The sequence below is a fragment of the Callorhinus ursinus genome, unplaced genomic scaffold (genome assembly GCF_003265705.2).
Source record: "Callorhinus ursinus isolate GAN/ISIS: 27379988/994484 unplaced genomic scaffold, GSC_fseal_2.0 scaffold98, whole genome shotgun sequence".
In the NCBI taxonomy this organism is placed as follows: Eukaryota; Metazoa; Chordata; class Mammalia; order Carnivora; family Otariidae; genus Callorhinus; species Callorhinus ursinus.
In genome coordinates this window covers 981,367-994,013 of record NW_027397160.1, presented here as the reverse complement: position 1 = coordinate 994,013, position 12,647 = coordinate 981,367, and the positions used below count along the sequence as shown (strand labels likewise).

Here is a 12,647-nt window from a genome sequence, read left to right as displayed (position 1 = left end):
AAGCTGAAACCTAAGCCTATAAGGGGAGAGGCCAACAGGAAACCAGCCAATTCTTGCACATCTTCCAGAACGGCTGCAATGGGAAGAGCCGGAGGCAGGTGAGTAAAAACGGGGATAGTAATTAGAATTTTCTGTAAGGCATTTGGCCCCAGAAATCCTCTGGCTTTTTTCTTCCCTGGATAACAGGAGGTTTCGCCTCTGCAGAGGGTGACTCATTCAGGATACAGACTCAATGACAAGTGGTTCTGCAGACAGTGAAATGCCAAAATTAAAACGGGAGGGTAACACGAGAGAAAACAAATGGAACAATGAGCACTCCTGCCCCCCTCTCCCAAGAGGCTCTCAGAATTCTAGCAGGCAGGATTATTATCTCAATAAGTTACATAAAACAGAACAGTAGAGACAGCGGTCTTTGATAGCAACACAATAAAACCAGAAATTAATGAACTTTAACCAAAGGACATTCCATTTGCAATTTATATCATTTTAGAAACATCTAAAGGGAACTAGTTTACTTAAAACATATAGCCCTGATATGTCACTAAACTGGCAGGAAACACGATGAGACCAGAAATCTTTAAAGTGGTGTGACAAACAGACCCATTCATGCAATGACCTACTTCTTCCAACATCACCAGCATGTTTCGGAAGCCGGGGACACCAAGCACTCTGTGGAGTTAAGACATGAGTTATGAGGAGAATCCGAGAGGAAATAACGCCGCTGTTCTCTTTTCAAACACGGTTGGCGTTAGGAAGGGAGGGAGACGGAGATGAAGTCAGGGACATGACTCCTTTCCACCTCCACGGCCTTCCCTCGCTGTACGACCCACTTAGCAACAACAGAAGCAATGGTTTCAACGTCTTGCTGAACAGGCCGCCACAACAAATCAGCTTCAAAGGATGAGTCCCCAGGGACGTCACCGCCCCTTCTGGCACAGTCGAGACAAAAGAAGCCCATTCAGCTGCAAACTACACACGTGCATGCACACTCTCACACACGTGTGCATGGGGCATAAGCAGCACACACTGTTATCTGAGCTCAGTAAAGGGCTGGGGCTTCACCAGAAGGTTTGAAATGTCAGACAACTATGAGGCCAAGTGCTGTCCTACCTGCTATTTTCTGGGCTTCCTCCACGCTCTCCTCTTGCCAGGAGCATGAGTATAGAAGAGGGTGAGGAGAGAGGACGTGGGGGTAGGTGTGGACGACAGACCAGGAACAAGCTCAGGAGGGTGCTTAGGCCCCTGCAAGAATGGGGGCAGGTGAGTCTGTGAAAGACAGAGCTGTGTGGGGGCTTTGAGACAAAAAGACACAAATCAGACAAAAATGATAAATCCTGATATTTTAGTAAAAGCAATCTGGCTCTGGGGTGGAAAACAGACTGAAGGTGAAGAGGTACAGGAGAAAAGCCCGGAGAAAATTTAGGAGCCTAAGCCATAATCCAGACCAGAGATAACGTAACTGTCCATGGGCGGTGAAGAAGAACACAGATGTTATGAGGGCCCATCACCAGGGATTTAGTCTGAGGAGGGAACCCAGGCCGGATCAACACACTGTCCATCTGGGGGGAGATGCCAACATACCTCTCAGAACAGCCCGTACAAGTGTAGTGAAATTGCAATAACGATGCAGAACACGCGAGTGACACCACAGACACGGCACTGTGTGTTCGTGAAACTCTGCACCTGACACTTGGAGGTACACGCTCCCCTAAAGCTCTCAGAGAACAAAACAAAAATTGGCAATGTTCTAACTCACGGTGCAAGTTTCAACAAATTTTGAAGACATGAAATCAACAGACTGTGCTCTCCACCCACTAGGCAATTAAATTAGACATCATTAGCAAAAGGATAACTTTATAATCCCCCTGAACATAACATTCTTAAAAAGCTTCTGAGGGTGTCTGGGTGGCACAGCTGCTTAAGTGTTCGGCTCCTGATTTAGGCTCAGATCGTGATCTCAGGTCGTGAGGTTGAGCCCCTCATGGGGCTCCTTGCTGCGTGTGGAGCTGCTTAAGATTCTCTCTCTTCCTCTCCCTCTGCCCCTCTCCACACTGCTAGTGCGCTCACTCTCGCTCTCTCTCAATAATAATAATAATAATAATAATAATAATAACAAAAGCTTCTAAATAAGAAATGGATGGAATGACATAATGAAATTAGAAAATAACTAGACCAATAAACTTGCAACACACCAAACTTTGTGGCAAGTGGCTACAGTAGAATTTACAGAAAAACTTACAATCTTAAAAGCCTGTATTAGGAATAAAGGGAGGCCAAAAATTAGTGAGTAAAAAAATCCAACTTAAGGATTTAGAAACTATCCACAGAAAGTAAAGAGAAGGTAATAATAAAGAACAGATCAGAAGAAAAGACATGAGCCAATCGAGAAAATGAACAAATATAAAATTTAGTGCTTTAACGAAGGTCTAGAAATACACAGCCCTCTGATGACACTGATAAAGGAAAATGATCAAGAAGGCCCAGATGGTGTTAGTGGCTATAAGGAAGACCAGACACAGTTCCCCCATTCTTCCTGCTAAGCACAACGAGCTGGACGTTAAACATGAAACAAACAAGGGAAAACTTGGGGAAGCAGAGAGAGGCCGACTGGCTAGGGTGCCCAGGATTTGAAGAATGACATAGGAGTGAGCTCACCTCTTTGTTTTGTTTCATCTCATTTCCCTCCTATATATTCCAGATTGGTCACTGGAGAAACCTGCAACCTAAAAATGCTGCAGGACAGAGAAAAACAAGTCTCAAGAAAAGTCTGCTCTCTCTCCAGGCCAAGGACTGGGAACAGGAAGCCTAGGCAGCCAGACGGCTTCTGACAGTGTCTGCCCTCCTGCAGGCAGCGCCCACAGGAAACACACACACACACCCCTACCTGCCCCCACGCGGAGCCTAGCCTCCTACCCCCACCTGGCAGTACACCAAGGCATCCCCCACCCCCTACGCAGGTGTCAGGGAGACTGAGGGAGGGGCCTGGACCTCCACCCCAGTCTGTTGTGAACAAGATGCCCCCACATGGGGTTGGCAGAGGCCTGCTAAGATAGGAGATTTATAGCAGACACAGAATACCACAACTATAACCAAAATTTCCAGGATACAAACAAAAATCACTTTTCGTGCCAAAACCTAGGAAAATCTCAACATGAGCAAGAAAAGAAAATCAACAAAAGCTGAACACTGAGATGACAGGTATGCGTGAGCCCCTGACAAGGATCTTAAAGCAGCCATCGTAAGAACGTGTAGTAAGTATTTAGGAACATGCTTAAAGCACATCTCTAAAAACTCACAAAGAAACAGAAGCTATGAAGAACAACAAACTACCAGAAATCAATCAAAATGAAATTATCAATCTCAATATCCCTATAACCATTAAAGAAATGGAATTTATAATAAAAAGCTATAGAAAAAGAAATCTCCAGGCCCAGATGGTTTCACCAGAGAATTTTAATATTCAAAGAAAATGAACACCAACCTTAGACAATCTTTTAGAGAAAACAGATGGAGAATTCTTCCCAACTCATTTTGTGAGGCCACTATCACTCTGATACCAAAACCAGAGTAATTTGCCTTATGAACATAGACACAAATTAACTAAAACAATTTTTAATTGGCAAAATAAATCCAGCAGTGTATATAGAAGATTTATACACCATGACCAAGTAGGGTTTATCCAGGTGTGCAAAGCTGGCTCCATATTGAAAAATCAATCAATATAGTCCACCATATCTATAAACTAAAGCATAAAAATCATATGATCATATAAATTGATGCATAAAAAGCATTTAATAAAATTCAACACTTATTCGTGATAAAAAATACCAGTGAATTAAGGACACAGGAAAGTTACCACAACTTGATAAACAGCATCTACAAAACCTATAACTAACATCATACCTAGTGGTGACAGGCTGAATGCTTGATCCCACAGCTGGGAACTACGCAAAGCTGTCCACAGTCACCATTCTTAGGACACCGGGAATTCCAGCACTGTCACAGGCAAGAAAAATAAACCAGAGACATACAGACTGGAAAAGAATAAATGAAACTCTATTTGCAGATGATAATAAAACTCCTAGCCCTGATAAATGAGTTCAGAAAGGCAGAATATAAGAGTAATACACAAAAATTAACTGCATTTCTAGATACGAACAGTGAACACACATAAACCAAGATTTAAAACACAGTATCATTTAAAATCATTCAAAATAAAATGAAATACTTATACAGTTAACATATATAGGATCTGTATGCTGAAAACTGTAAAATGCTGATTAAATTTTAAAAATCTAAATAAATGGAGAGACATATCATATCCATGGATTGGAAGACTCAACATAGTAAAAATATCAGTTCTCTCCAAAGTGATCTAAAGGCTCAATGCAATTCCTTTAAAAATCCCAGCAATGTAGGGGTGCCTGGGTGGCTCAGTCCATTAAGCATCTGACTCTTGATTTCAGCTCAGGTCTGGATCTCAGGGTCATGAGTTCAAGCCCTGCTTTGGGCTCCATGCTGGGCATGGAGCCCACTCAAAAAATAAAAATTAAAAAAAATCCCAGTAACATTTTTTTGTAGACATAAATAAGCTTATTCTAAAATCTATATGGAAAGGTGCAGACCCTAGAGTAGCTTTAAAAATCTTGGGGGAAGAAAAAAAAAGAATAAAGCAAAAAGAATCATACAATGCGATAATAAGTCTTACTTTGTAACTATAGTTTTCAAGATAGTATGGACCAATAGAATAGAATAGAATAGAGAACCTAGAAACAAACCCACCCAAATATGCCCAATTGATTTTTGACAGGGTGGAAAAAAAATTCAATGGAGAAAAAGTAGTCTTTTCAACAAATAGTTTTGGGACAATAGGTTAGGCAATAAAATGAACCTTGATCTAGGTCTCACACCTTACACAAACATTAAAACTCAAAATGGATCACAGACTTAGATATAAAACAAGAAACTAAAACTTTTAGAAAAAAAGCACAGGAGAAAAATCTTCAGAATCTAGGGTAAACAGAGTTCTTAGACTTAACACAGAAGGTATAATCTGTGAAAGAAAAAATCAATAGGTTGGACTTAATGAAAATGAAAAACTTTTGCTATGCAAAATCCCCTGTTAAGAGAATGAAAAGGGGCGCCTGGGTGGCTCAGTCGTTAAGCGACTGCCTTCGGCTCAGGTCATGATCCCAGGGTCCTGGGATCTAGTCCCGTATCGGGCTGCCTGCTCAGCAGGAAGCCTGCTTCTCCCTCTCCCAACTCCCCCTGCTTGTGTTCCCTCTCTCGCTATGTCTCTCTCTGTCAAATAAATAAAATCTTTTTTAAAAAAAGAATGAAAAGACAAGCTATAAACTGGTAAAAAATATCTGCAAACCACATATCCAACAAAAGACTAGCATATAGAATATATAAAGCATACTCAAAACTGAACAATAAAATTTTTTCAAAAATCAATTAGAAAACGGCAATACTGGGGCACCTGGGTGGCTCAGTCAGTTAAGTGTCTGACTCTTGATTTCAGCTCAGGTCATAATATCAGGGTCCTGGGATCCAGTCTTAACGCTGGGCTCTGCACTCAATGGGGAGTCTACCTGATGATTCTTGCTTCCTCTCCTTCTGCCCTCCCCCCCCCAAAATAAATAAATCTTTAAGGGACGCCTGGGTGGCTCAGTCAAACATCTGACTTCAGCTCAGGTCATGATCCCAAGGTCCTGGGATCCAGTCCTGCATAGGGCTCCTTCCTTGGCGGAGAGCCTGCTTCTCCCTCTACCTGCTGTTACCCCTGCTTGTGCTCTCTCTCTCTTTCTCTCTGACAAATAAATAAATAAAATCTTTAAAAAACATAAATAAATCTTTAAAAAAAGAAAGAAAACGGCAATATAGGCCTACCTCAAGAAGCATGAAGTCTCAAATAAAAAACCTAACCTTGCACCTAAAAGAGTTAGAAAAAGAACAACAAATAAAACAAAACCAGCAGAAGGAAGGAAATAATTAAGATTAGAGCAGAAGTAAATGGTATAGAAACTAAAAATACAGTAAAACAGATCAATGAAACCAAGAGCTGGTTCTTTGAAAAAAATCAATAAAAGTGATAAACCTCTAGCCAGACATACCAAGAAAAAAAGAGAATAGGTTCAAATAAATAAAATCACAAATGAGAGCAGAGAAATAACAACCAACACCACAGAAATAGGAGAATACTATGCAAGACTATATGCCAACAAATTAACAACCTAAAAGAAATGGATAAATTCCTAGTAACATACCAACTACCAAAACTGAAACAGGAAGAAAGAGAAAATTTGAATAGATCAATAACCAGCAAAGAAATTGAATCAATAATCAAAAATCTCCCAACAAGCAAAAGTCCAGGACCAGATGGCTACACAGGTGAACTCTACCAAACATTTAAGGAGGTAATACCTATTCTTCTCAAACTGTTCCAAAAAACAGAAAAGGAAGGAAAACTTCCAAATTCATTCTATGAGGCCAGCATTACCCTGATTCCAAAACCAGACAAAGACTCCACTAAAAGAGAAAACCATAGGCCAATATTCCTGATGAACATGGATGAAAAATTCTCAACAAGAAGTAGCAAATAGAATCCAACAGTTCACTTAAAAAGTCATTCACTGCAATCAAGTGGGATTTTTAAAAAGATATTCTTTATTTATTTGAGAGAGAGAGAGAGAGAGAGCATGAACATGAGAGGGGGGAGGGGTAAAGGGACAAGCAGACTCCCCGCGGAGCAGGGAGCCTGATGCGGGGCTCAGTCCCAGGACCCTGGGACCATGACCTGAGCTGAAGGCAGACGCTTCACCGACTGAGCCACCCAGGCGCCTCTCAAGTGGGATTTATTCCTGTGTTGCCAGGGTGGTTCCGTATTCACAAATCCACCAGTGTGATACAGCACATCAACAAGATGAAGGATAAGGACCATATGGTCACTTCAAGAGACACAGAAACAGCATGTGACAAAGTACAACATCCATTCAGGATAAAAGCCCTCAACAAAGTAGGGATAGAGGGAACATACCTCAACATAATAAAGGTCATATATGAAAACCCCACAGTGAACACCATACTCAATGGGGAAAAACTGAGAGCTTTCCCCCTAAGGAAAGGAACACGGCAGGGACGTCCACTCTCACCACTTCTGTTCAACATAGTACTGGAAGTCCTAGCCTCCGTAATCAGACAGCACAAAGAAATAAAAGGCATCCAGATCAGTAAGGAAGAAGTAAAACATTTTCACTATTTTCAGATGACATGATACGCTATATGGAAAACCTGAATGACGCCACCAAAAAACTGCTAGAACTGATAAACGAGTTCAGTAAAGTGGCAGGATACAAAATCAACATACAGAAATCTATTGCATTTCTATATATCAGTAATGAAGCAGCAAAAAGAGAAATTAAGAAAATAATCCCATTTATAATTGCATCAAAAATAATAAGATACCTAGGAATAACCCTAACCAAAGAGGTGAAAGACCTGTACCCTGAAAACTATAAAATGGTGATGAAATAAATTGAAGAGGCCACAAAGAAATGGAAAGTCATTCCATGCTCATGGATTGGAAGAACAAATAACATTAAAATGTCTATACTATCCAAAGCAATCTCCACATTTAATGCAATCCCTATCAAAATACCAACAGCATTTTTCACAGAACTAGAACAAACAATCCTAAAATTTGTATGGAAACACAAAAGACACTGAATAACCAAAGTAATCTTGAAGAAGAAAAGCAAGAGGCATCACAATTCTGGATTTCAAGTTACATTACAAAGCTGTAATAATCAAAACAGGATGGTACTGGAACAAAAACAGACACACAGATCAAGAGAACAGAATAGAAAACCCAGAAATGAACCCACAATTAATCTTCGACCAAGCAGGAAAGAATATTCAATGGGAAAAGAACAGTCTCTTCCACAAATGGTGTTGAGAAAACTGGACAGCAGCATGCAGAAGAATGAAACTGGACCACTTTCTTACACCACACACAAAAAAATAAATCCAAAATGGATTAAAGATCTAAATGTGAGACCTGAAACCATAAAAATCCTAGAAGAGAACACAGGCAGTAACTTCTCTGACAGCAGCTGTAACAACATTTTTCTAGATGTCTCCTGAGACAAGGGAAATAAAAGCAAAAATAAACTATTAGGACCACATCAAAATAAAAAGCTTCTGCACAGCGCAGGAAACAATCAACAAAACTAAAAGGCAACCTAGAGAATGGGAGAAGATATTTGCAAATGACATATTCGATAAAAGGTTAGTATCCAAAATATATAAAGAACCGATACAACTCAACCTCCCAAAAGCAAATAATTTAATTAAAACATGCGCAGAAGACATGAACATTTTTCCAGAGAAGACATCCAGATGGCCAACAGACACATGAAAAGATGCTCAACATCACTATCATCAGGGAAAATGCAAATCCAAACCACCATGAGATACCCCCTCACACCAGTCAGAATGGCTAAAATTAACAAGTCAGGAAACGACAGATGTTGTGAGGATGCGGAGAAAGGGGAACCCTCCTACACTGTTGGTGGGAATGCAAGCTGGTGCAGCCACTCTGGAAAACAGTGTGGAGGGTCCTCAAAAAGTTAAAAATAGAGCTACCCCATGACCCAGCAATTGCACTATGGGGTATTTACCCAAATGATATAAGAATTCTGATTTGAAGGGGACATGCATGTTTATGGCAGCAATGTCCACAATAGCCAAACTATGGAAACAGCCCAAATGTCTATCGACTGATGGATGGATAAAGAAGATGTGGTAGATACACAGTGGGATATTACTGGTATAAAAAAGAATGAAATCTTGCCATTTGCAGTGACATGGAAGCAGCTGGAGAGTATTATGCTAAGTGAAATAAGTTAGCCTGAGAATGATAAACACCATATGATCTCACTCATATTTGGAATTTAAGGAGCAAAATAAAAAAGCAAAGGGGAAAAAATAGAGAGACAAAGAAACAGACTCTTAACTATAGAGAACAAACTGATGGTCACCAGAGGGGAGGTGGGTGGGAGGATGGGGGAAATAGGTGATGGGGTTTAAATAAATCAATTAGAAAATGAGAAAAAAGGGGCGCCTGGGTGGCTCGGTCAGTTAAGCATCTGCCTTCGGCTCAGGTCACCGTCTCAGGGCCCTGGGATCGAGCCCCGCAGCAGGGAGCCCTCTTTTCCCTCTGCCTGCTGCTCCCCCTGCTTGTGCTCTCTCTCGCTCTCTGACAAATAAATAAAATACTAAAAAAAAAAAAGAATTTGAGACAAAGTCATGAACAGACATTTCCCAAAGAAAACATAGGGATGGAAAATAAGCACATGAAAATATTGTTCAATATGATTAGCTATTAGGGATATGCAAATTAAGACCACTATGAGGTATCACTACATACCTATTAGAACAGCTTTGAAAAATAGTGATAATATCAAATATTGGCGAGGACATGTAGAAATCAGATCTCCCATACATTCTGGTAGAAATGTAAAATGGTACAGCCACTCTGGAAAAATCATTTATTATAAAATGAAACATGTCCTTAGTAGAGAACCTAGCAATTGTACTTTTGAGCATTTATGCCAGAGAAATAAAAACATGCCAACATGAAAACCTGTGCTTGAGCTTACACTGCAGCTTATTTACACTAGGCAAAAATGGGAAACAACCCCAGTGTCCCTCAGTGGGTGAGTGGTTCGACTGTGGTCATCCACCACCATGGAACGCAACACAGCAGAAAAAGGAACAGACTACTGACAAGCACGGCAACTGGGACGGATCTGCAGGCCTTACGTGGAGTGAAAAAAGCCAAAGTGAAAAGGCTGCAAACTGTATGACTCCATTTCTATAACATTTTTGAAATGACATAATTACAAAGACTGGTTTCCAGGAGAGAGATGGGAGTGGGTGGAGGGTGAGTATTTAAGGGCATCACAAGGAAGCTCCCTACAGGTGATGAAGGGGGCAGTTCTGTATCTTAGATTGTGGGGGTGGTAATGCAAACCTGTGCGGGGGATAAAACTGCAGACTCAAACTACTACTGCTACTGCTACTGTTACTACGGTTACCACCACTACTGTTAATGCTACTACAATTACCAGTCCTGCTGCTACAACCTCTACCACCGCTGCGATCGCTGACTGCTGCTCCTACTGCTGCCTCTGCTCCTACTGCTACTGCTGTTACTCCTGCTGTTACTCCTACTGCTACTGCTGTTACTCCTGCTGTTACTGCTGTTACTCCTGCTGTTACTCCTACTGCTACTGCTGTTACTCCTGCTGTTACTCCTACTGCTACTGCTGTTACTCCTGCTGTTACTCCTACTGCTACTGCTGTTACTCCTGCTGTTACTGCTGTTACTCCTGCTGTTACTCCCACCACTATCACTGCTACTCTTACTAACTCCGCTACCGTTACTCCTATGATTACGACCACTACCACCGTTTCCACTACTCTCGCTACCATTATGAGCGGTTCTTTTATTACCACTGCTGCTACTACTTCTGTTATTGCCACTACTCTTACTACCACTGCTACTATTAGTACTACTGTTACTACTGACACTATTACTGCTACCACCACCACTGCTACTGCTCGTCTTGCTACTACTACCACACACACTACTGAGTACAGGTAGTACTGAGTAAAGTCTGATTAGCAGTAATGCACTGTATTATTTTCTGGGTTTTCATACTGTACTGAAGTTACATAAGATGTTGCCACTGGAAGGAGCTGGGCAAATGTTACAGGAGACTCTGTACTATTCTTGCTACTTCCTATGAATCTGCGATTATTTGAGAATGAAAGTTAAAAATAATGTTACAGCAAAGTTGAAAGAAAGCACAGAGAAATTCTGAAACAAAGAGCTACAAAAGCGGGTTTCAGACTCAGCGAACACGATTAACAACAGAACTGTGCAGAACTGAAGAGATTTTATGAGCCGAAAGCTAAGCCACAGGAGATGGTCCAACATGTACCAGAAGCAGATGGGAAACGCGAGAGACGAGAGACACGCACACCGCGCAGGCCGCTGGCCTACATTCACTCGGCTCCACGGAGAAGGGAGGGGTGGGGCAGAGGCCCATCTGCAGGGACAGAGCTGGTGAAAGACATCGAGGCCACCGACTCAGGCACCGTTGCCGTGCACTTGGAGCTCTGCTGCATGTGGCCGTCCTTCCCAGATGAAGGCGAACGAAGGCATCTCCAGACAATCAGAACATGGGACCCACTCTACAGTAGATTGTAAAGGGCATTGTTCAGGCAGAAGGAAAACAGCCACACAAAGAATACTGGACTTGTAGGAAGAAACATAGAACAATAAAAAATGTAAAAAAAAAATGAATAAAAAGAAATGAATATCAACCATATAGGACAATAATGATTACTTGTTATTTACTTAACTAATTATTAAATTTCCTGGGACTTAAATATATATATAAACTCATTATGGTGGTCATGGAACAGGGTAGCTTTTTCTTTTCTTTTAATTTTCAAAATTCCTTAAAAATCCCCAGATATAGTGACAAGATTAACAAAGAAAAACCCACTGAGACCTCTTCAGTAGAAAAGAATTATCAGATGTCGAGGAATCCATCAAACCCCAAGAATGGGGGTAGGTGTGGCCAAAACACAGCAGCAGTGTCTGAGTGCATCACCGAATGCACAGCATTTGTAGGAAATAGTAAGTGAGAAACAGTCCTTTGGGCCCCCAAACTCGGAAATCCCCCACAAAGAAACAGGGACTCACACTAAGTGGGAATCTAGGTGAATATTCTGACAGCAAATGGAGAAACTCCAGGAAGTATGTGCTGAACCCAAGTCCCCAAGTTCTGGGAAAGTGAAAACAAAGGGAGAAAGAAAGGAGGAAGGGAGGGAAGGCAGGAAGAAAGGAAGAAAGGAAGGGGCAATGAACCATTTAGGAGCTTGTAGGGAAATTTAAACCATGCTGAAAGGCTCTAAGTCCTCAGGAATCTCAAATATATACAACAATATTCACTTTTGGAGAGAGAACCATCTGGAGGAAAAAACAAACCCGACAAAAAACAATGAAGCTACTGGAACACAGGAGGTTTCAGAGAAGGATGATGGGGGGATGGTGGTGGTGGGCAGCCTCCAAGTGTCCTGGCTGAGCAAAGCACGAGGACGCTGGCTGAGGGTGTGGGGCACAGCTGTGGGAGGGGAGCGTGGGAGGGGATCGAGCGCTTAGCACTGTCCCTCTCCAGACGACAGATGGGAGCAAGTCCTCCTAAGGCAGGAGTGATGCTCACCAACAGGAAGGCCCGTGCAGAGGCCATTTAAAACCTATTTCATGGCAACAATAAAGGAGAAATCCCTTGGTCCCCAAGACCAGGAAAGCTATTCTGGCTCATTCCCAATTCCTATTCAGGAACCTCTTCCCTAATGGTCCAGAAAACCCCCTATTTAAAAACATGAGGCACATAATTATGATCAAATCCCATAAAAATATATTACCAAAAAAAGTGAAAATAAAATAAATAACATTGTAAGAGATAATAAAAATACACCAGAAAACCATGAACCCAAAGAAAATTATAGCCTAATTAATATATCACATTGAACTAAAATTTGAGAAAATAATCAACATTTTAGAAGAA

At 41.4% G+C, this 12,647-nt stretch overlaps 1 protein-coding gene across 14 annotated transcripts in view; it reads right to left on the bottom strand.

Moving 5' to 3' along the window:
• The window catches only part of PCBP3 (poly(rC) binding protein 3), a 261,323-nt gene that overhangs the window by 69,945 nt on the left and 178,731 nt on the right, over positions 1-12,647 (bottom strand). The window contains exon 1 of one of the 14 annotated variants that reach the window (XM_073888877.1): positions 2,656-2,727. The exons of 12 other annotated variants lie outside the window; for them this stretch is intronic. The gene's annotated coding sequence lies outside the window, so the exon portion shown is untranslated. Of the gene's footprint in view, positions 1-620; positions 815-2,655; positions 2,728-12,647 lie in introns of those variants that run through there. One more of the 14 variants, XM_073888876.1, reaches the window with a different exon arrangement.